Source organism: Herpailurus yagouaroundi, unplaced genomic scaffold (assembly GCF_014898765.1).
Source record: "Herpailurus yagouaroundi ecotype Mexico unplaced genomic scaffold, PumYag 141, whole genome shotgun sequence".
NCBI lineage: Eukaryota > Metazoa > Chordata > Mammalia > Carnivora > Felidae > Herpailurus > Herpailurus yagouaroundi.
In genome coordinates, this window is record NW_024412396.1 from 14144727 (window position 1) to 14169849 (window position 25123).

At 35.5% G+C, this 25123-nt stretch overlaps 1 protein-coding gene, 1 non-coding gene and 1 pseudogene across 14 annotated transcripts in view; 1 reads left to right on the forward strand and 2 right to left on the reverse strand.

The window, feature by feature from the left end:
* Positions 1 to 25123, reverse strand: part of RALGAPA1 (Ral GTPase activating protein catalytic subunit alpha 1) — a 278603-nt gene that overhangs the window by 235564 nt on the left and 17916 nt on the right. The window lies entirely within an intron of this gene.
* Positions 15075 to 15219, forward strand: LOC121032544 (U12 minor spliceosomal RNA). The gene has a single exon (XR_005791358.1). It is a non-coding gene; the product is annotated as a U12 minor spliceosomal RNA (small nuclear RNA).
* LOC121031347 (small ubiquitin-related modifier 2-like) lies at positions 19143 to 23750 on the reverse strand (annotated as a pseudogene).

A 25123-nucleotide genomic window follows, 5' to 3' on the forward strand; every position in this document is an offset into this window, starting at 1 on the left:
GACACAGTTATAATCACACTGCATTTTAAAACAACCACAAAAATTAAGCTACAAGGTATTTATTAAGAAAAAAATTTTGGGGCGCCTGGGTGGCTTGGTCGGTTAAGCGTCTGACTTCAGCTCAGGTCATGATCTCACTGTCCGTGAGTTCGAGCCCCGCGTCGGGCTCTGGGCTGACAGCTCAGAGCCTGGAGCCTGTTTCAGATTCTGTGTCTCCCTCTCTCTCTGCTCCTCACCTGTTCATGCTAGGTCTCTCTCTGTCTCAAAAATAAATAAACGTTAAAAAAAAAATTAAAAAAAAAAAAAGAAAAAAAATTTAACCCAAAATGATTAAAGGAATGAAATAAAAATATATTATTTAGACATTGACCAAAATACCATTGTTGATTCCTTGGTAAGAGTCAAAGTAAATATTAAGGCAAGAATTACTACAATTAAAGAGGATCACTGTATTTTGAAAAAAGGCTGTACCAGGAAGCTTTCAATTCCAAATTTGCATTAACAGTTTCAAAATATAAAAAGCAAAGACCAACAAATTTCTAAGGAGAAAAAACCTACTAATTGCATGGTAGATTTTATACAACCATTTCCTAACATAAAAGTAATTGAAATTCCAAGGAAGAGGGGCAGAAAAATATTTGGAGAAATAATGGCTGAAAATTTTCAAGCTTGATGCAAATCACAAATCCACATATGCATGAAGCTCAACAAACTCCAAAACAAGAAACATGAAAAAATCATAAAGGCACATAATAATTAAATTGCTCAAAACAGTGAGAAAAAGAACATATTAAAAAGCAGCTAGAAGAAAAAAAAAACATGGTACACAGTAACTAAAGATGACATATTTTTCATCAGAAATAATGCAAATAAAAACAATATATATCTTTAAAGTAATGAAGAAAAAAAACTGTCCAGCTGAATTCTATATCCAGTAAAAATATCTTTCAAAAACAAAGGCAAAATAACTACTAGGTATTTATTCAAGGGATACAGGTATGCTGTTTCAAAGGGATACATGCACCGCAATGTTGACAGCAGCACTATCAACAACAGCCAAAGTATGTAAAGAGCCCAAATATCCATTGATAGATAAATGGATAAAGAAGATGTGGTGTGTGTGGGTGTGTGTGTGGATACACACACACACACACACACACACACACACACACACACACACACACACAATGGAGTATTACTCAGCAATCAAAAAGAATGAAATCTTGCCATTTGCAACTACATGGATGGAACTTAAGGGTATTATGCTAAGCGAAATTAGTTGCAGAAAGACAAGTATCATATGAATCCACTCATATGAGGACTTTAAGACACAGAACAGATGAACACAAGGGAAGGGAAGCAAAAATATAAAAACAGGGAGGGGGACAAAACATAAGAGACTCTTAAATACAGAGAACAAATAGAGGGTTGCTGGAGGGGTTGTAGGAGAGGGGATGGGCTAAATGGGTAAGGGGCATTAAGGAATCTACTCCTGAAATCATTGTTGTACCATATGCTAACTAACTTGGATGTAAATTAAAAAATAATTAATTTTTTAAAAGGCAAAATAAAGACATTTTCAGACATACAAAAGCTGAAAGAATTCATCAGCCGCAGGTCCAAATACTAATAGAAATGCTAAAGAAGGTCTTTCAGGCAGAAAGAAATATTATCATGCAACTACATGGATGGAACTAGAGGGTATTATGCTAAGCGAAATTAGTCAGAGAAAGACAAATATCATATGACTTCACTCATATGAAGACTTTAAGACACAGAACAGATGAACATAAGGGAAGGGAAGCAAAAATAAAATAAAAACATGGAGGGGGACAAAATATAAGAGATCTTAAATATGGAGAACAGAGAGTTACTGGAGGGGTTGTGGGAGAGGGGATGGGCTAAATGGGCAAGGGGCATAAAAGAATCTACTCCTGAAATCATTGTTGCGCTATATGCTAACTAATTCAGATGTAAATTAAAAAAATAAAATTAAAAAAAAGAAAGAAATATTATCAGACAGAAATATGGACCTGAAAAAAGTAACAACAAGGTAAATGCCCAAGCTTGTTTCTCATTATTCCAAACTTATCCAAAGATAACTGTTCGAACAAAAATAGTAACAATGCATTGGGGGTTTATAACATATGTAAAAATAAAATCCATGAAAATAAAAATATAAAGGTAGGAAAGAGAAAAATGAAAGTCCACTATTCTAACATTCTTAATTAAGAAGTAATGTATTCACACCTGAAGGCAGACTTCAATGCGTTAAAGATGGATACTATAAACACTAAAGCAACTACTAAAATAAAACAGAAAAGTTACTAGTAATACCCATAGTGGAGAGAATATAAAATCACAAAAAAATACTTGACTGAACTAAATGAAGACAGAAAAAGAGAAACAGTGATCAATTGGGATAAAGAATAGATAACAGATGCTAATCTAGCTATATCAATAATCACACTAAATAAAAATGATTGACCCAAAATGGCAAAGACTGTCAGACTGGATTTTTTAAAAAGCAAAATCCAACTATATATTGCCCACAAGAAATAAAAATTGTATACTTAAAATACGTGCAATTTGTGGGGCGCTTGGGTGGCTCAGCTGGTTAAGTGACTGACCTCAGCTCAGATGATGATCTCGCGGTTTGTGGGTTCGAGCCCCACACTGGGCTCTGTGCTGACAGCTCAGAGCCTGGAGCCTGCTTTGAATTCTGTGTCTCCCTCTCTCTCTGTTCCTCCACTGACTGCACTCTGTCTCTGTCTCTCAAAAATAAATAAAGATGGAACAAATTTTTTTTAGTATGTATATACACAATTTGCTATATATCAGTTATGCCTCAATAAACCTATTTTTAAAATTAACTAATTGGGGTGCCTAGGTAACTCCATTGGTTTAAGTGTCTGACTCTTGATTTCCGCTCAGGTCATGATCTCAATATATTTGTGAGTTTGAGTCCCACATCAGGCTCTGTGCTGACAGTGCCTGGGATTCTCTCTCCCCTCTCTCTCTGCCCCTACCCCACTCACACTCTCTCTCTCACAAAATAAATAAATAAACTGAAAAAAAATTTTTAATTAAAAAAAATTTAACTAATTATATAGATTCAAGACAATTTCCACTCATTTTCATTCCATTATGTTTTCTGAAGTGAAGGGAGAGAGGAGAATGGAGCTCCAAAAATGGAGTAAGTAATATTCTAGGAAATGCCATGATTCTAGAATATTTTAAAACCTAAACTTCTGACCATCTGTGTCCACAGAAGACTGCTGCACATGTGAACATATGCTCCACAAGATAAAAATTTAAGAATCTCTGAAAGCACGTGTAATACATTTATGAATTTAAAGCAACGAAAATAAAACCCCAAAATGACCATTTCTGAATGCTTTCACAAATATAGTCTAATGACCCCACACTAATCATAAGAATTATGATTCCCAGAATCAATAGAAATATTGACTCCCAGAAAATGATTAAAATTGATTTTCATTTTTATATCATGAACCAATAATAAAATGAATAAAAATGGCAAGCTCATTCTTGTATTTAACAATGTAGAAGGCAGGCAAGTTAATTTCCCTACTGATAATTGTCCTGGGTGATTAAATTCATGAAGATAAATCTAGGGATCTTCTCTTGTACAAATGTTTAAGATGTTTGTTTTTATCTTTCAAACATATATTATTCATTATTCCTTCACTATGAAAAGAAGTAATACAAAAAACAAAAGTCCTGCTGGAAACCACACTAAAAACCTACTAAAATTTCAAAGCAAGCAAAATCATTTTAAGATATGTAGTTTATCTCCTTATCAAACTGATGTTTCAAAGTAACTGCAGAAAAGCTCCTGACATGTGATTATGGTTACAACTGATAGCAAGATAACAACTCCCAGAAATAAAAAGGAAAAGACAAACACTGAAAGAAGCATTGTAAGTGACCGTGATCCCAAAGTAATTATTTCTAAGTCTCATTCAACTCTATAAAGTAATACAATAAAAATTATTCTCCTGCCTTCAAGGATTCCACAATAAACACAGAGAAAATGAGAGAGTGAAAAAAAAAAGAATCTAGTTTACACAAAGATACAGTGCCTAATTTAAGAGCAAAGTCAATTTTGTGTTTTATTAAATATTATACTGTAAGGTAACTGTGAGCATAAAACAAAAGAAAAAGTTATAACCACTTATGTTTAATGTTTTACATTTGCATGAACAACACTTTGACAGTTACGTATATGCACTCTTACTCCACAAATTGTTTTTGAAATAAGTTTATTATCTCCATTTCATAAGAAAACTAAGCCTGGAAGAAGACAGGCAACTTTCCCAGGTCACACAAAACTACTAAATGGCTCCAAATCAGCTCTCTGTGTCCTGAATCAACAACACTAGAATAGGCACACTTCAGGCAGTAGTCCACAGCATAAGACAACACTCTGGCTATTTTAAATCAAACTGATTCTGAAAGCATGGTATTTTTCAAGAATTATTTGAAAGCTACACAGAAGGGGCGCCTGGGTGGCTCAGTCGGTTAAGTGTCCAACTTCGGCTTAGGTCATGATCTCGTGGTTCGTGTGTTTGAGCCCCACGTCAGGCTCTGTGCTGACAGCTCAGAGCCTGGATGGAGACTGCTTCAGATTCTGTCTCCGTCTCTCTCTGGCCCTCCCCCACTCGTGTTCGTTCTCTCTCTCTCTCTCTCTCTCTCTCTCTCTCTCTCTCAAAAAAAAACATTAAAAAAAAAAAAAAAGAAAGTTACACAGAGGCTGAGGTGGATTATCTGAAGTTTCAGAACTGGTAAATAATAAAAGATACCAAGAATTAAGAGGATTTAGTCCACTCATATGCACACTGCCCTAAAGTATTTCTCCTTACATTGGCTAATTATATCCTCCCTAACTTCATCACAATACCTAAAATTTCACTCATTAAATTCATTTGTGCAAGCAAAGCATTCCAACACCTAGTGTAAGCAGTTAAACACTATTCATGTAAATCGGTACAAGTTGCTTTCCTCATAACATACAGCAAAGAAGGAAAAGAATTCTGATACAGTTGTGAAAATGGGGAGTAAAGAAGATAATATTTATTAAGCATTACTGTTTTCTAAGGATTGAGCTAAACACTTTTCTTTCAGTTTTCTGAATTCTCATAGAAACTTTAAACTTTTATCCTTTAAACTTTAAAGGGTAAGTCCTATTAGCTTCATTTTACTCTTCACTTAGTTTATAAAAGATAAAAACTAAACTAAAAAGATTCAAGAAAGCCAAGACAAAACCAAGCTGGTCTAAGTGTAAGGTAAAACTCTATGTCTTATTCCATGCCACTTTGCAAAACAGGTAAATGGCTGTGATATTAAAATTTATGGCTAAATAGAACACTGAGTGCTAAAGGAAAAGTATAAGAAAATCATTGGGAAAATGTTAGCAACGCTGATTAATTAAAACTTTGATGTGTTCAGTAAAGGGGGTGAGCATTCCATTTTCTTTTTTCCTCTTTTTCCATCTCCATTATGAACTTCTCTTCCTCTGTACTCTCCCTTTAAATGTTGAGGTCTATGAGGAATATGTCCTCTTCCACCTTCATTAAATACTGCAACTTGAACTCTATCTACATACAAAAATACCTCTCAAACCCATAGCTGCTATTTCACACCCTCTCGAGTATGAGTCTTATACACTACCTATCCAATTACATCTTCCACAGATATCTCTCACTCAACTTGCCCCCCAAATGAATCCACCTTCCTTCATCTTCTCTAGCTTTTGAATGAGTTTGAAATGAATTTCAGCCTTCAAAGAGAGGTTGGTAGTACCACCTATCTCTGAAGGCTGGTATTCATTTTCAGACTCATTCCCCTCTCTTTGGGTTCTGTCCACCATCCCACCCCACACCCCCATCCCTCAACAAATCATTCATTTCCTTGCCAAGTTTACCTTCCTAAATACTTCTGCAATACATTTCTTTCTCTCCGTTCCCTAATGCCCACCACTCCCCATCATTTAGTTTCATATCTTGTGGTCTCTTGCCTGAATTTTATTAGTCTCTTATCTACTAGCTCTCACGCCATTCTCGCCTTTTTATCCATCCTCCAAATATTACTACCAGAATAATTTAACTGTATCATTGATCTGCTTCCAGGGCTTTCCAATGCAAACAAGATAAATCCCAGGCTCATTCAGATGACATACTAGCACTATTTTTTTTTTTCATTCTGAACTACTCACTACCTTGTCTATTACCCACTACACAGTAAATAATGTCACAAAATAAATTTACATCCATACAATTAAATAGATAACCACTAAAAATATTCATTAAAAAAACATTTTTATGAAATGGAAAAATATTAATAAGAACTTCTATTTTAAACAAACAAACAGAAATAGACTATCAAATACAGAGAACTGGTGGTTTGCAAAGGGGAGGGAAATGGGAGCAATGGGCAAAAATAAGTGAAGGGGATAAAGAAGTATACACTTCCAGTCATAAAATAAATAGGTCACTAGGATGAAAAGTACAGTACAGGGAATATAGTCAGTAACATTGTGATAACTTTGTACAGTGACAGATGATAATTATACCGATCATGGTGAGCATTTTATAACACATTTAATTGTCAAAACACTATGTTGAACACCTGAAACTAGTAATAATATTGCATGTCAAGTATATTTCAATAAGAAATAAAAATTAAAAGTATAGAAATTAAAAAGTTAAAAGCAGGTTAGAAGTAATATCATTGAGTTGGTGGAAGAAGGCAATTCAAAAATCTTCTCCATAAAAGCAATAAAAACAAAACCAAAAACAGTAAAAAATTAACATTTTTAGAAACCTAGAAATTAACCAGAGGATTATTAACAACCAGGAACATTTGTTCAAGGATAATGGATAAATCTTAATAAGAACAGTGAGCTTAGGGGCATCTCAAACTTACCCTATTCCCATCCTTCTCTCCCCCCCTCCATAACTGCCTTGAAAAGCAATAGCCCACAATCACAGTCAAGAACCAATACCCTAAAAAAAAAAAAAAAAAAAAAAAAAGAACCAATACCCTAATCAGTCCCTGGAGGAGTCAAAACAGGACAGGAGCCTTTTCAAACCCTCAGCTTAAGAGAATTATCAGTATTTGACTTATCTAGCTTCTCCCTGGACAATCCCACTTGCAAAAACTGTCCTTATTTGACTTAACTCAGAGTCCACACAATCCAACAGCTTCTTCCCTGGGAACATCTGTTGAAAACAATCAGTGGCAACCTGTAATATCAGATAACACAGCAGCCTGAGGCAGTAATCACTGATGAGGCAAATAACAAGCTAACCAATAAAAAAAGATAATAATAAATAAACCAGGTGCGCGCGCGCGCGCACACACACACACACACACACACACACACACACACACACCTGAAAACAAAAACCTTAAAAAGAAAAGCTAGGGAATGAACTATCCACAGGGAAGGTTGAAAATCTCAGACAATTTAATGGGAATACACAAGGCCACCTGTATGGATAAGGCTGCAAGCATGCTCTGGAAAGACTAGAAAAAGACCTAGGTTTTCATCTCTGGCTGACCATCAGATTCTACACAAGAAGGATGTGAAAACTAAAACAGAATTGTAAACTGTCTGGTTAATACTGATCGTGTCCCCGATACACACACAGAACCCTTTGGCAAAGACTAGAAGACTTACTGATCCAGGCTTATATGAAGTCTCTATTCAATCATTAGCAGACCATGAAGGTAAACAAGCAAAGTTCTGGTCATGTAGAAGGAAAAAACAGACTGCAGAGAGTTAGTTCAGTAAAGTCATTACAGAAACACACAGCAACAACAATAAAAAACAGAAATAACAACAACCCCTGGGAAGGAAGCAGAAACTGATTGCCAGAGTTGCTACATTATTTAAAATATCAAGATATCGAGGCACCTGAGTGGCTCAGTCGATTGAGTGTCCGACTTTGAGCATCTCACAGTTTCTGAGTTAGAGCCCCGCATCGGGCTCTGTGCTGACAGCTCAGAGCTTGGAGCCCGCTTCGGATTCTGTGTCTCCTTCTCTCTGCCCCTTCCCCGCTCATGCTCTGTCTCTCTCTGTCTCTCAAAAATGAATAAACGTTGAAAAAAAATTTTTTTTTCAACGTTTATTTATTTTTGCGACAGAGAGAGACAGAGCATGAACGGGGGAGGGGCAGAGAGAGAGGGAGACACAGAATCGGAAACAGGCTCCAGGCTCTGAGCCATCAGCCCAGAGCCTGACGCGGGGCTCGAACTCACGGACCGCAAGATCGTGACCTGGCTGAAGTCGGATGCTTAACCGACTGCGCCACCCAGGCGCCCCAAAAAAATTTTTAAGTAAATAAATATCAAGATATCAACAAAAATTGCAAGACACACAAAAAAACAAAGTATGTGCCATATAAAGGACAAATTAAAGTTAACAGAAACTCTCCCAGCAGAAGCACAAAAATTAGATTTAATAGATGCCACCAACTATTTAAGTATGATTAAAATAACAAAGGAAACCATGTCTAAAGAATTTAAATAAGCACAGCAAATACACAATGCATTAAAAAAAAATCATTCACCACGATCAAGTGGGATTTTTTTCCTGGGATGCAAGGATGTTCAATATTTGTAAATCAATCAACATGATACACCATATCAATAAGGATAAAAACTATATGTCATTTCAATAGACACAAAAAAGCATGTGACAAAGTGCAACATCCATTCATGGAAAAAAAAAAAACAACAAAGCAAGTTTAGAGGGAACCTCAACATAATAAAGTCCTTATATGAAAAACGCACAGCTAACATCATACTCTATGGGGGAAAACTAAGAGCCTTCCCCCTAAGGCCCGGAAGAAGACAAGGATGTCTGCACTAACCACTTTTATTCAACACAGTACTGGAAATCCTAGCCACAGAAATCAGACAACAAAAAGAAATAAAAGGCATCCAAATTGATAAGGAAAAAGTAAAACTTTCACTACTTGCAGAAAACATGATACTATATATATGACACCCTAAAGACTCCACAAATAACCTACTGGAATTGATATATGAATTCAGTAAGGTCACAGAATATAAAATCAATATACAGAAATCCACTGCATTTCCATTAACTAATAATAAAGTAGCAGAAAAATTAAGAAAACAATCCCATTTACACTGCACCAAGAATAATAAGATACCTAGGAAAAAGTGTAACCAAAGAGGTTAAAGACCTGTACTCCGAAAACTATAAAACACTGAGGAAAGAGATTGAAGATAACACAAAGGAACAGAAAGACATACCATAATCATAGGTTGGAAGAATAAATATTGTTAAAATGTCTATACTACTCAAAGTAATCTACATATTTCACGCATTCCCTATCAAAATGCCAACAGCATTTTTCACAGAACTAGAACAAACAATCCTAAAACTTGTATGGAACCACAAAAGATCCTGAATAGCCAAAGAAATCTTGAAAAAAAAAAAACTGGAGGTATCACAATTCCAAACTTCGAGTTATATTACAAAGCTGTAGGGACCAAAAGAGTATGGTACTAGCAAAAAAAGAAAAAAAAAAAAAAAGACACACAGATCAAAGAAACAATATAAAGCCCAAAAATAAACCCAGAATTATATCGTCAATTAACCTTCAATAAAGAGAAAAGAATATGCAATAGGAAAAAGTCTTTTCAACAAATGGTGTTGGGAAAACTGGACAGCTACTTGCAAAAGAATGAAACTGGACTACTTTCTTACACCATATACAAAAACAAACTCAAAATGGATTAAGAATCTAAATATGAGACCTGAAAGTATAAAAATCCTTGAAGAGGCACAGGCAGTAATGTCTCTGACATTGGTCATAGCAACATCTTTCTAGATGTGTCTCCTGAGGCAAGGGAAACTAAAGCAAAAATAAACTATTTGGACTACATCAAAAAAAAAAAAAACCCTTCTGTACAGCAAAGAAAACAATCAACAAAACTCAAAGACAACCTATTGAATGGAAGAAGATACTTGCAAATGGCATATTCAATAAATGGTTAGTGTCCAAAATGTATGAAGAAGCTATACAACTCAACACCAAAAAAAACAAATAACCCAGTTGAAAAATTGGCAAAAGATATGAACTGATATTTCTCCAAAGACATACAGATAGCCCTTAGTCACATGCAAAGATGTTCAACATCACTTATCATCAGGGAAATGCAAATCAAAACAAGGCAATATCACCTCATGCCTGTGTGAATGGCTAAAATCAAAAACTTAAACAGTAAGTGTTGGCAAGTATGTGGAGAAAAAGGAACCTTGTGCACTGTTGGTGGGAATGCAAACTGATGCAGCCACTGCGAAAGACAGTATGGAGGTTGCTCAAAAAATTAAAAAAATAGAACTACCCTATGATCCAGTTATCACACTACTGGGTATTTACCCAAAAAGAACAAAAACACTAATTCAAAGGGATACATGCACCCCTCCGTTTATGGCAGTATTATTTACAATAGCCAAACTATGGAAGAAGCCCAAGTGTCCATCAATAGATGAATGGATAAAGAAGATGTGGGGGGTGTGTATGTATATGTATGCACATATACGTGTACATATATGTACACACACAACACACATATATATATACACCATATACACACAATGGAATATCATTCAGCCATAAAAAAGAATGAAATCTTGTCATTTGCAACAACAGATAGATCTAGACAATATAATGCTAACTGAAATAAACCAGTCAGAAAAAGACAAACATCTTACGATTTCACTCATTTGGAATTTAAAAAACAAAACAAATGAAGAAAAAAAAGGGAGAGAGACAAAATGAAAAACATCTGAATTGTCAAAATAAAAAGTCAGCTAGGCCAAAGACAGGTTAGTTGATTATCCAGTCCGAGGAAGAGTATGAAAAAATAATGAAGAAAAATGAACAGAGCCTCAGAGCCTTGTGGCTCACCATCAAACATACCAATGCACGTATAATAGGAGACCCAGAGAAGAGAAAAAAGAAACAAATCATTATTATTTCAAGAAATAACAGCTGAAAACTTCCTGAATTTGACTAAAAACATTTGTGTGCATATTCAAGAAACTCAATAAAATCCAAGGGGAATAAACTCAAAGAAACCCATACCTAGACATATCACAACAAAACTGTCAAAAGACAAAGAATCTTGAAAGCACCAAGAAAAAAAGTAACACATCACTTAATAAGGAAGCCCCAATAACAAAAATATCTGATTTTCATTAGAAAGCATGGTGGCTAGGGGCACCTGGTGGCTCAGTCAGTTAAGCATCTAGATCTTGATTTCGGCTCAGGTCATAATCTCATGGTTTGTGAAATGGGGTCCTGCTGATAGCACAGAGCTTGCTTAGGATTTTCATTTTCTCTCTCTCTCTCTCTCTCTCTCTCTCTCTCTCTCTCTCTCTCTCCTTGCCCTTTCCCTGCTCTTGCTCTCTCTCAAAATAAATAAATGAACATTAAAAAAAATGGTGGCCAGAAGGCACTGAGATGATATAGTCAAAGAGCTCAAAAAAAAAAGGCTGGCAACTAAAAATTCAATATCTACCAAAACTTAATTAAGGAGAAATTAAGATATCCCCAGGTACACAAAAACTAAGAATTCATTCCTAGCAGACCTACCCTATAAAAAATATTGGAGGGAGTCCATCAGGCTGAAATGAAAGGATTCTAGATTAATTCAAATCCATAGGGAAAAAAATACTTTGATATATAATGAAAACACATTTATGGCATTCAGCTAAAGTAGCACTAAATGGAAAATTTACAGCTTTAAATGTCTAAATGTAAGTAAAGATCTAAAAATCAATAATGCAATGTTCCACCTTAAGAAACTAGAAATCAAAAAGTAAAAGCAAATTAATGCTAAAACATGCAGAAGGAAAGAAATAATAAAAACTAGAATGGGAATATTTGAGATAGAGGAACACACACACACACACACACACACACACACACACACACACACACAGAAACATCAATGAAACCAAAACTGATCCTTTGAAAAGATCAACAAAATTGACAAACCTTTGGCCAGACTGTCCACGACAAAAAGAGAAGATTCAAATTACTAATTTGGACTGGAAAAAAGGACATTACTACCAATAGTACAGAATTTAAAAATATCATAAGGGAATACTATGAGCAACTATATGCTAGCAAATTACATAACCTGTAAGAAATGGACAAATTCCTAGAAAGACATAAAGTACCAAAACTGACTCCAATAAGAGAAAATCTGAGATCTATAAGAAGTAAAAAGAAGACTTATTAATAAAACTGATGTGAAAGAAAAGCCCAGAACCAAATGGCTTCATAGGTGAATCCTGTCAACATTTCCAAAAAAGAGAGAACACTTTCCAACTCACTCTATGAGGCCACTATTACTCTCATTCCAAAATCAATCAAAACAACTACAGATCTATATTCCTTATCAATCCAGACACAAAAATCCTAACAAAATACTATAAAACTGAGTATGAAAAATATAAAAAGTACTATACACCATGACCAAGTGGGATTTATCCCAGAATGCAGGGTCAGTTCAAATCCAAAACTCAGTCATTGCAATACATCATATCAATATACAGATAAAAACCCACATATAATAGTCTCAGTAGACACAGAGAAAGTGCTTGGCAAAATCCAACACCGTTTCATGATAAAGACACTCAAAAAATTAAGTAATTTCCTCACCCTGATAAAGGGCATCTATGAAAAATACACAGCTAACTTCATACTGATTGGTGAAAGACTAAAAACTTTACCTCTAAACACATGAACAAGACAAGGATGTCCCTCCCCTTTTGCTACTGTTACTCAACAGTGTACTAAGAGTGCTAACCAAAGAAATTAGACCTGAAAAAGAAATAAAAGCCATGCATATTATAAAAAAGAAGCACTAATCTCTATTCACAAATAACATGATCTTGGATATTTAAAAAAAAGTCCTAAGCAATTCACTCTCACACACACACACACAACTGTAAGAGCTAAAAAACAAGTTCAACTAGGTTGCAGAATGCAAAATGAACACACAAATCAACTGAATTTCCATCCACTAGCAATGAATAATCCACAAATGAAAATAAACAATGCCATTTACAATAGCATGAAAAGAATAAAATATTTGTGAATAAAAGAAATGTAAATTTGTACACTAAAACTATGAAATATTGCTTAGAGATCATAAAGACCTAAACAAACTGAAAAACATAACTTGGTCATAGACAAAGAAGAAGTAATACTGTTAAGATAGAAATACTCTCTCAAATATATCTAAAAGATTCGATGCAACCTCTATCAAAATCGTAAGTGGCTTTTTGCAGAAATTAACAAACTAATCCTAGGGGTGCCTGGGTGGCTCAGTCAACTGAGTGTCCGACTTCAGGTCATAATCTCGTGGTTCTTGAGTTCGAGCCCTGCATGGGGCTCTGTGTTGACAGCTCAGAGCTTGGAGGCTGCTTCAGATTTTGTGTCTCCCTCTCACTCTGTCCCTTTCGAATTCACACTCAGTCTCTCTCTCTCTCAAAAATAAACATTAAAAAAAAAACCCTTATCCTAAAATCCATAGGAAAATACAAGGAACCCAGAATAATCAAAACAATCCTGAAAAAGAACATCAAAAGCTACAAATTTCCAGTTGTAAAATAAATACATCACGGGATGTAATGTATAGCATGATGACTATTCCTAATAACACCATATTGTATATTTGAAAGTTGCTAAAAGAGTAGATCTCAAAAGTGCTCACCAGAAGAAAAAAAAATGTTTGTAATCACATATATGGTGATGAATGTTAACTGGACCCATTGTGATGATCATTTCACAATATATACAAATACTGAACCATTATGTTGTATACTTCAAACTAATGTAATGTTATAGGTCAATTATACCTCACTTTTAAAAAAAGAAAAAAAAAAGAATAAAAAGACCAGATGCTTTCAAATTTCTAAACTTACTACAAAATTACAGTAATCAAAACAGTGTGGTATTGGGATAATAGATATAGAGATGAATACAACAGAATTAAGAGTCCAGAAATAAGCTCTTACACTAATGGTCAAATGATTTTCAACGCAGGTATTAAGACAACTCAACTGGGATAAAAATATGTGCAAAAGAATGAGGTGGATGGAGTGCCTGGGTGGCTCAGTCGGTTGAGCAACTGACTTCGGCTCAGGTCATAATCTCACGGTTTGTGAGTTCGAGCCCCACGTTGGGCTCTGTGCTGACAGCTCAGAGCCTGGAACCTGCTTCGGATTCTGTGTCTCCCTCTCTCTCTGCCCCTCCCCGACTCATGCTCTGTCTCTGTCTCAGAAATAATCATTAAAAAAAAAAAAAATTTTTTTTTAAAAGAATGAGGTGGAATCATTCTCTCATACCATACACAAAATTAACTCATAAAGCCTAAATGTAAAACAAAAATTATAAAACTCTTAAAAGAAACATGATCTTGAACTAGTCAATTATTTCTTACTTATGACACCAACAGCACAACCAACAAGGGAAAAAATAAACTGGACTTCATCAAAACTCACAACTTTTTTTGTCTCAAAGGATACTATAGAGAAATTAAGACAATCTACAGATTTCTGAAAATACTTACATATTAAACATTTTATAACGGCTTACTATCCAGAATATGTAACTCAACTATAGAATGAAACATAATTCAATTAAAATTAGGCAAAGGAGGGGTGCCTGGGTGGCTCAGTCGGTTAAGCGGCCGACTTCGGCTCAGGTCATGATCTCGCGGTCCGTGAGTTCGAGCCCCGTGTTGGGCTCTGTGCTGACAGCTCAGAGCCTGGAGCCTGTTTCAGATTCTGTGTCTCCCTCTCTCTCTGACCTTCCCCCATTCATGCTCTCTCTCTGTCTCAAAGATGAATAAACGTTAAAAAAAATTAAAAAAAAAATAAGCAAAGGATTTGAATAGACGTTTCTCCAAACAAGATACACAAATGGCCAATAAACACATGCAAAGATGCTCAACTTCATTAGCCATCATGGAAATGTATATCAAAACCACAATGAATGCCTTAATGAGTAAGGAAAACAATGGTTCAAGGTGACACCCAAATTCTGACTGCTAATGTGAGACAAATATTTGAATGGGTAAAGTTTGCCCCTAAGGTGACTTGTCTACTTTGCAAGATGCCTTGGAATCGACATCTGCCCGTGCCCCGCTTAACACTGAAAGAGCAGAGTGGTATCAAGGTAAGACTGAAGAAATGCTGGTTTCCCATAAAAAACTGGATCGGCCTCCAAGGAAAAAACAAAAACAAAACAACCACGATGAGACACCACTTCCCATCCATTACAATGGCTATACTCAGAAAGATGGATAATAACAACCATTGACAAGCATGCAGGGAAATGTCTGTACACTGGTGATGGAATATAAATGATACAGCTGCTTTGGAAATGGTCTGGCAGTTCCTCAAAAAGTTAAATACAGAATTACTGTATGACCCAGCAATTCAACTCCTGGAATAGTATATACCCAAAATTAAAAACAAAACGATATAAATGTTTGTACCTAATTATTCCTCATAGTCAAAAAGTGGAAACAACCCAAATGTCACCAACTGATGAACAAAATGTGGTATATCCCTAAAACTGAATTATTATTCAGCCATAAAAAGGAATGAAGTACTCTTAAATACTAAAACATGGATACACCTTGAAAACATTATGTTAAATGAAGGAAGCCGAACACAAAAGACCACGTATTTTATGATTCCATTTATACAAAACATCTAGAATAGTCAGATTCATAGAGATAGAAAGTAGATTAATGGTTGCCAGGGGAAGAGGGTAAGGAGACATGGGGAGAGAATACTAAAAGATGTAGATTTATGTTTCTTTCTTATTTTGATAATCTATTCCTTTTAGTCTTATATTCAACTCCTTGACATCCCAATTTGTGAAATCTGTTCAACCTTATCTGGCTAACTGAATCTGAAAGCTAGAACTTCTAGGCTAGTCTGAGAAAGAATATGAAAAAGAGAATTTAAAAAGTGCTGAAAAAAAGTACTTCTTTTCTAAGTCTAGAAACACGAACTGTTCTATCACCAATTACTGATGTTTACTGTGAACAAATGCATTACCTTCACTTTTACAGGATCAAACACTAGCTAGCTCTTAGTATACTGCTATTATATAAAATAATGTCTCTCTCTTTCTTTTAGTTGAGTGGTCAGAAATAGAAGAGCAATCAAAATACATTGCTACTATCATTCTGGATCCAGTTCTAGACCTCTCAAATAGAAAATAATTTCTCACTTCCCTACACTCAAAGGCATACTTTTGCATACTGAAAATAAAAGCATGTTTGAAAAATGTATTACAATGAATAAAGGAAAGTAAATGCTATTACAAATTCCTACCATCTTTCTCTTTTATACTCATTTCATATTTGACATGATTCTTTTATTGTGCCATCAACCCCTTTACTCCTTTGCAGTTGCCTGAAATCTAGCAAAGCACTATATATTTATTCAAATGGTTGCTCAAATCCATCATTTTCAAAGGAGTTTTAATTTTTTTAATGTTTATTTATTTTTGAGAGAAAGAGTGAGCAGAGGAGGGGCAGAGAGAGAGGGAGATATAGAACCCGAAGTAGGATCCAGGCTCTGAGCTAGCAGCACAGAGCCTGACACAGGGCTCAAACTCACAGTCCATGAGATCGAACCTGACACAGGGCTCAAACCCACAGACCGGGAGATCATGACCTGAGCCAAAGTCGGATGCTTAACTGACTGAGCCACCCAGGTGCCCCAAAAGAGTTTTAAAGAAAGAAGTTACAGCACAGAGGCATAATTATTTTCCTTAAAGATATCTTACAGTAAACGGCATGTTTATGAGCAGCAGCTTCTTGTAACAATCAACTTGCCTTTATAAGCCTCCAAAGACAACTGATGGAAAAGGAAAGGTGATTGGAAACTTTGAACCTTCTGGTTTAAAAGAACTCAATGACAACATATTTTTGGTAACATAAATGTACCTTTTACTAGCAATTTTACTTCAAAATAGTTCTGGGTGGGGAAGGAAAGAGTACTGTTGCTAGGTAACACAATTTAAGGATTTCCTTGTGTTTAACTGAAATAAAATACCAGCAATGAATTTCCTTTCATTCATTCAAATCTTGTTTCCCCAAAATGTAACTTTTAAATAATTTTCTAATTTATCCCTTTTTTGTAGTTTAGAGACTGAAAATACAGAATCTAAACCATTATCATTTGGCCATTTGCAACACGGATGGAGCTCAAAAGTAGAATGTTAAGCAAAATAAGTCAGTCAGAAAAAGTCAAATACCATTATGATTTCATTCATATGTGGAATTTAAGAAACAAATGAACAAAGAACATAAAAGACAAACCAAGAAACAGACTCTTCACTACAGAGAACAAACTTATGGTTATCAGAGGAGAGGTAGGTGGGTAGATGGGTTAAACAGGTGATGGGGATCAAGGAATGCACATCTCATGATGAGCACTGGTGTTGTATAAAATTGGTGAATGACTATATTGTATACCTGAAACTAACATGACACTGTATCTTAATTAAAATTAAAGTAAAAATTTAAAAAAAGATCATTCAGGGTTTTGTATTCTATTTCTCAAGAACAAATTCTTACTGAGTTTGAATAGGTCATAATATCTTTAATTTTATCACTTTTAACATTCCAATCAAAATTCAAATAATGTTTTAAATTCTTCCCATAAATTTTGTGTTTCAAATCCACTTTTTCATGTAATCTTCCAATTACACGAAGTGTTATTAATTTTATAAGATATGTAAAGTACCTACAAAAACATTAGGTGAATAATATAGGTGAGATCAGAACCTGGATATCCTGACTTTCTCCACTATATTCCCCTACTTACTAGCTTTTTAATACTCAAGTTTCTAGGGATTAATTACTATCTCTCACACTAGTCTGTTACAAGAATTAAGTCAGGTAACACATGTGAAATGCTTTGTCCAAGGCCTGCCACATATAAGTGGTCAAAAATACGAGTTATCATTACTAATATGACAGCTGCTTCTATAAAAATGTTCACTCCTTAAAAAACTTCTCAAAGATAGTGAAGTGACAGAAACATATCTGAAATATACTTTGTGTTCATGTGAAAAAGTGAACTTATTTATTTAGTAACTATTAGAATCCTAACACTTCCTGAGACTCCTAACACTCAACTGTAGTATTATACCTAAAATCCAAAATTAATCTCCAAATAATGAACACCTAGGTTGGTTCAAATTTTTCACTAAACACTGCAGTGGATCCTACACATGTAACCACTTTTTAGAATTCTAAGAAATGAAAATGCTGGCTTCAATGTACATGCATGTGTCATTCCATTTCCATTTCCCTCTTCTTTCCTTTCATTTCACGTAGGCTGTGCTCCCAACGTGGGGCTTAAACTCACAACCCCAAGATCAAGAGTTGCATGTTCTACTGGCTGAGCCAGCCAGGAGCCCCATATATGTACATTTTAAAAATTTTGATGCTTAACAGTCAAAATGCCATCTAATTTACATTCCACCGGCAATATTATGAGGGTCTTTTTTTAAAAAAACAATTTTTTAATGTTTATTTATTATTAGAGAGTGCATGTGTAGCAGCAAGGTGGGGGCACAGAGATAGGGAGAGAGAGAATCCCAAGCAGGCTCTGCACTGACAGCTCAGAGCCCAACTCAGGGCTAATCTCACCAACCATGAGATTTTGACCTGAGCCAAAATCAAGAGTCAGATGCTCAACCAACTGAGCCACCTACGCACCCCCCCTAAACAGAAGTTTATTTAGAAAACAAAACTCAAGGTGGCTGGGTGGCTCAGTTGACTAAGTGTCTGACTTCAGCTCAGGTCATGATCATGGTGTGTGAATTCAAGCCCTGCATTGGGCTCTGTGCTGATGGCTCAGAGCCTGGAGCCTGCTTCAATTCTGTCTCCCTCTCTCTCTACTCCTCCCCACTCACACTCTCGTCTCTTCTCTCAAAAATGAACACAAGAAAGAAAGAAAGAAAGAAAGAAAGAAAGAAAGAAAGAAAGAAAGGAAGGAAGAAAAGGAAAAGAAAGAAAGAAAAGGAAAAGAAAGAAAGAAAAGGAAAAGAAAGAAAAGAAAGAAAAGAAAGAAAGAAAAAGAAAGAGAAAGAAAAGCTTGACTTGAAGGGAAAACTATCTAGGATTCATTTAGAGTAATTTATCCCTATGTAAAGACAGATTGCCCTATATGTAACAGCTTCATATACTTATAAAAGAAAAACATGAGAATTCGCCATTCGAAAAAGTATGCAAGGATTTTTATGTTGTTCTTTTTTTATTAAACGTTGAGAGAAAAATAACTTACTGGAATATAAAGATAAGAGCTGAATGAACATACCACTAATGGAGAAAGGGGGTATTTTCACAGAACCAGCATTTTTCCCCATCCCATCTTCATTTGATGTCAATCAAAACATACCATTGGCCATTTAATTTAAAAAATACAATATACTCATGCACATACACATACAAAATGAAAGAACAGAGAAAACTATACTGTGGTAGTCAGGATGTGGTAGAACCAAATTGCGGTTTCCTGAGAATGTCGTGGTCTGGAGGAACAGAGTTCTGGAGTAAGGTAGCCAGTTCTCTTTTTAGTAGATGCCTGCTGTCTGCTGCTGGAACACATCAATTGTATCTTCATCCTCCATTTCCAACTGTGCAGGCTTGTCTGCTTCATTGACTGGCTGCCCATCAAATCAGAATCTAATCTGCCTTATTGACAAACCCTGCCATTCACAATAGGCTTTCATTAGTTTACTAAGTGGTTTATGTCTCTTAATCTTAAACTGCATCATAGAACCATCCTGCCCTGTCACCTTCAAATTAATATGATAGTTGTCCTCAGTCTTTACTCCTTCCTTGGGCTTTTCATCAGCCACAGTAAACACCAGAGTCTCCTTCGCTGCTGCTTCACAAAAGAGACACCTGGTACCTCAGGGAACCAGCACACAAGCATCACCAGGAGCAGAGCAGAAGGAGGAGGCAGCAGTGGAGGAGGGAGCGGGCACGCCAAGAAGGTATGTTTGTAACATATCTCAATAACACACATCACAATCTTTTCCAAATTTGATAAACATTTTACAGTCCATAAATTAAGAAATTAGCTCTCTTAAACATGCTGCAAGTGTTTTCATAGTTTGGAGTTTACCTTTTAACTCTGTTAATGAAAGGTTTTACTGTTAGAAATACAAAATGTTTTAAACAGGTAAATTTATTAATCATTTCTGTGACAATTTTTAACTCTGGTGTAAGTTTTGAAAGTGGCCTTTCCTATCCCAATATAAAATAGGTTTCCTTACTACTTTCCATTTTATGAAGAATTCCAACTATTTTTAATTAATTCTGTTATAAAGTAGTGATCTACTTATCACTTTTTATGCAGATGAGCATTCTTTCTTCTTGATCTTTATCTAAACCACCATTTAATGAAGTGGTCACATGAGATCCTTCTATAACAGAAGTCCTCCTTTTAAAATTTAACCTTTTTTTTTTTTTTCAACGTTTATTTATTTTTGGGACAGAGACAGACAGAGCATGAACAGGGGAGGGGCAGAGAGAGAGGGAGACACAGAATCGGAAACAGGCTCCAGGCTCTGAGCCATCAGCCCAGAGCCTGACGCGGGGCTCGAACTCACGGACCGCGAGATCGTGACCTGGCTGAAGTCGGACGCTTAACCGACTGCGCCACCCAGGCGCCCCTAAAATTTAACCTTTTTTAATGTAACTGTTCTTAATTATAAAAAAGATGTGCAAGTCTTTATAAAGAGGCTAAATAAATGGAGTCTCCTTGTAATAGGAAGAATTGATACCCTACCAATGTTAACCTCTTCTAAATTAAACCTACAGATTCAAGTCCATACAATAAAAAAAGTCCTACCAAACATTATTTAGGGATTTAACAAACTGATTCCCAAATTCATAAGGAAGAGCAAAAGGTCAAGACACTAAGAAATCTGTATTTGTCTCCTATGGCTGCGATGACGGATTAGGGCCACAAACTTGAAGTTCTGCATTACATTCACTCATCTTCTCTCTGGTATCTACAGATCAGTGTATTCTATTAAATGGGGATGGTTATTGTTGGGCTATCAGATAGAAGTTTTCTAAAAATTAGATGTTATATAAGAGTCATGAAGATTTCTTTCAATAATGAGGGAAGATTATCTGGTAACTTCTGCCATAATGCCATAAACATTTTTCAGTTAAAGTGCTGTTTTTTGTTTTTATTTTTTACATTATACAGACTTTAGGTTCTGAACCAATTTCTCTGCACAGGTACTAAAGACAACCCAAGGTCTTTTTTCTTTCTTTCTTTTTTTGCAGGTTGTCATTTGTGTGTTTTTTTTAATTTACTTATTTAAAATCAAGTTAGTTAGCATACAGTGTAATATTGTCTTCAGGAGTAGAATCCAGTGATTCATCACTTACAAATAACACCCAGTGCTCATCCCAACAAGTGCCTTCCTCAATGCCCCTTACCCATTTAGCCCATCACCCTTCTACTTCCCCTCCAGCAACCCTGTTTGTTCTCTGTGTTTAAGAGTCTCTTATGGTTTGCTTACCTTTTTTTCTGTCTGCTTTTTCCTTCCCTTCTCCTATGTTCATCTGTCTTGTTTCTTAAATTCCATATGAGTGAAATCATATATTTGCCTTTCCCTGACATTTCGCTTAGCAGAATACATTCTACTTCCACCTACCTTGTTGCAAATGGCAAAATTTCATTCTTTTTGATCACCAAGTAGTACTCCTTTGTATATATATGTATATAAACATATATACAACATCTTTATCCATTCATCAGTCAATGGACATTCTGGCTCTTTCTACAATTTGGCTATTGTTGACAATGCTGCTATAAACATAGGGGTGCATGTGCCTCTTCAAATCAGCATTTTTGTGTCCTTCAGATAAATACCTAGTAGAACAATTCCTGGGTCATAGGGTAGCTGTTTTTAATTTTTTGAGGAACTTCCATACTGTTCTCCAGAGTAGCTGTCACCAGTTTGCATTCCCGCCAATAGTGCAAAGAGGTTCCCCTTTCTCCACATCCTCACCAACATCTGTTGTTTCCTGAGTTGTTAATTTTAGCCATTCTGTCAGGTGTGAGGTAGTATCTCACTGTGGTTTTGATTTGTATTTCTATGATGATCTGATGCTCATCAGATCAGATCAGAAGTGTTCACATCTCCTGCCCATTTATTCACTGGATTGTTTGTTTTTTGGGTATTGAGTTTGGTACGTTCTTCTAAGATTTTGGATACTAACCTTTTATCTGATATGTTATTTGCAAATAGCTTCTCCAATTCAGTCAGTTGCCTTTTAGTTTTATGGATTGTTTCCTTGGCTATACAGAAGCTTTGTATCTTGATGAAGTCCCAATAGCTCATTTTTGTTTTTATTTCCCTTGCCTCTGGATACACGTCTAGTAAGAAGTTGCCGCAGCTGTGGTCAAAGAGGTTATTGCCTGTTTTTTCCTCTAGGATTTTGATGGTTTCCTGTCTTACATTTAGGTCTTTCATCCATTTGAATTAATTCTGTGTGTGGTGTAAAAAAGTGGTCCAGGTTCATTCTTCTGCATGTCACTGTCCAGCACCATTTGGTGAAGGGACTGTCTTTTTTCCATGGATACTCATTCCTACTTTGTTGAAGATCAGTTAGCCATACATTTGTGGGTCCATTTCTGGGTTCTCTATTCTGTTCCATTGATCTGTGTGTCTGTTTTTGTGCCAGTACCATAAACTGTCTTGATGATTACAGCCTTGTAATACAGGTTGAAGTCTGGAATTGTGATGCCTCCAGCTTCTTTTTTTTGTTTGTTTTGTTTTGTTTTGTTTTGTTTTCAACATTACTTTGGCTATTCAAGGTCTTTTCTGGTTCCAACAAATTTTAGGATTATTTGTTCTAGTTCTTGAAGAATGCTAGTGTATTTTGATAGGGATTGCATTGAATGTGTAGATTGCTTTGGGTAGTATAGACATTTTTTTTAATGTTTATTTTTGAGAGAGAGAGCATGAAAAAGGGAGGGGCAGAGAGAGAGGGAGACAAAGAATCTGAAGCAGGCTCCAGGCTCTGAGCTGTCAGCACAAAGCCCAACATGGGGCTCGAACCCACAAACCGCGAGATCATGACCCAACCCGAAATCAGACACTTAACCAACGGAGCCATCCAGGCACCATGGGTAGTATAGACGTTTTAACAATATCTGTTCTTCCAATCCATGAGCATGGAACATTTTTACATTTCTTTGTGCCTTCTTCAATTTCTTTCATAAGCTTTCTATAATTTTCAGCTTACAGATCTTTTACCTCTTTGGTTAGTTTTATGCCTAGGTATCTTATGGTGTTTGGTGCAAATGTAAGTGGGATCGATTCCTTGATTTCCCTTCTGCTTCATTATTGGTGTACAGAAATGCAACCAATTTATGAATGTTGATTTTACATCCTGAGACTTTCTTGAATTCACATACCAGTTCTAGCAGTTTTTAGGTGGAGTCTTTCAGGTTTTCCATGTAGAGTATCATGTCATCTGCAAAGAGTGAAAGTTTGACTTCTCCCTTGCCAATTTGTATGTCTTTTATTTCTCTTTGACGTCTGATTGCTGAGGCTAGGACTTCCAGTACTATGTTGAACAGTGGTAAGAGTGAACATCTCTTTCATGTTCCCGATCTTAGGGGGAAAGCTCTCAATTTTTCCCCATCAATGGGGAAAAACCAAAGTCTCTTTCTAATCAGGACATTGACTTAAAATGTTTTTTCTACCACCATCAATTGAAAGAAAATTGTTCACAAAAAAGCAACTTTGTTCTCATACCTAACATAGTCATTCTTGAACTACATAATGTTTACTGAGCACCTGTTATATGCCAGGCATTATACTATACCCAGAGACATGAAGATGAAAAGACATACCTCTGCCCTCAGGAAGGTTAAGATATAGTCATACAAATGAATACACTGTAATAAAATAACCAAATTACTAGAAGTAAATAGCACAGTGTAGGAAAAGTTCCTATGCCCATCTGATGGGGACATCTTCATCAAAGCTATGAGCCTTAAAGGAAGAGCAGAAGCCTTCAGGTGTTAAGAGTGATTGGTGGGAAGATATAATACAACAAATATCATTAACAAAGGTACAGGTATCACAGAAAGTGATTTCTCATTCAATATTGCTGAAATGTAAAGTAACAGAGAGGGATAACAAAAATTAAAGAAGACACTGTGGTAGACAAAGATACATATATGTAGGTAGGGACACTTAAGACTTTGAGGTGTCTGTGGGCTACCCTTACATCCATTTATTTTTCTACCACATTGTCAAAAATCAATTTCATGTTTTAGTAACTTGAAGAATGATGCCATTTACAGAAATACATTAAAAAATCATTCAGATTATATAGACATGTGAAATTAGAAAGAATAGATCTAACAAACATACTTATGCCTATTTCCTATTTTCTCCAAGATCTATTTCTATCACAGGATCCTTCTAGAAGAAAAGACGTTAGATAATATATGAACACACATACATATACACATAAGCTGTGACTGAATTTAGATGCAAGAAAAAAAATTTTTTTTTTAAAGTACGTTTTCTTTTTTAAGACACTGAAAACTTAACCCAACATGTTTCTCTTTTCACTTTAGCCACCAGGAAACCTAAGAACCAAATTCAATGCCTGAGATCTTTAATCAGCTCATTTCTAGAATCTGATAATGTTTCCTTTCTTTAAGTAGTGGCTATTTAGTTATCTTTTTTATCACTAAGCATTCTATTCCACGTTTTATGAAGGCCTATAAGCCATGTAAAATTATTTAGATGCAATAAAATTTTTAATAAAAAGTAAATGTTAATGCAGAGGCAGCTCACAGTATTTGAAACAGTTTATTTTAGTAAACAAATTAATCAGTAACATTCATGTAAATAATCTGCTCAGTAAATCACTTCTTCCTAAATACACAAAGATAAAGTATTTCAATTAGGTCAAATTAATTTTTCAAATCAGTAAGACTCAAAGAATATAAACTAAAGAC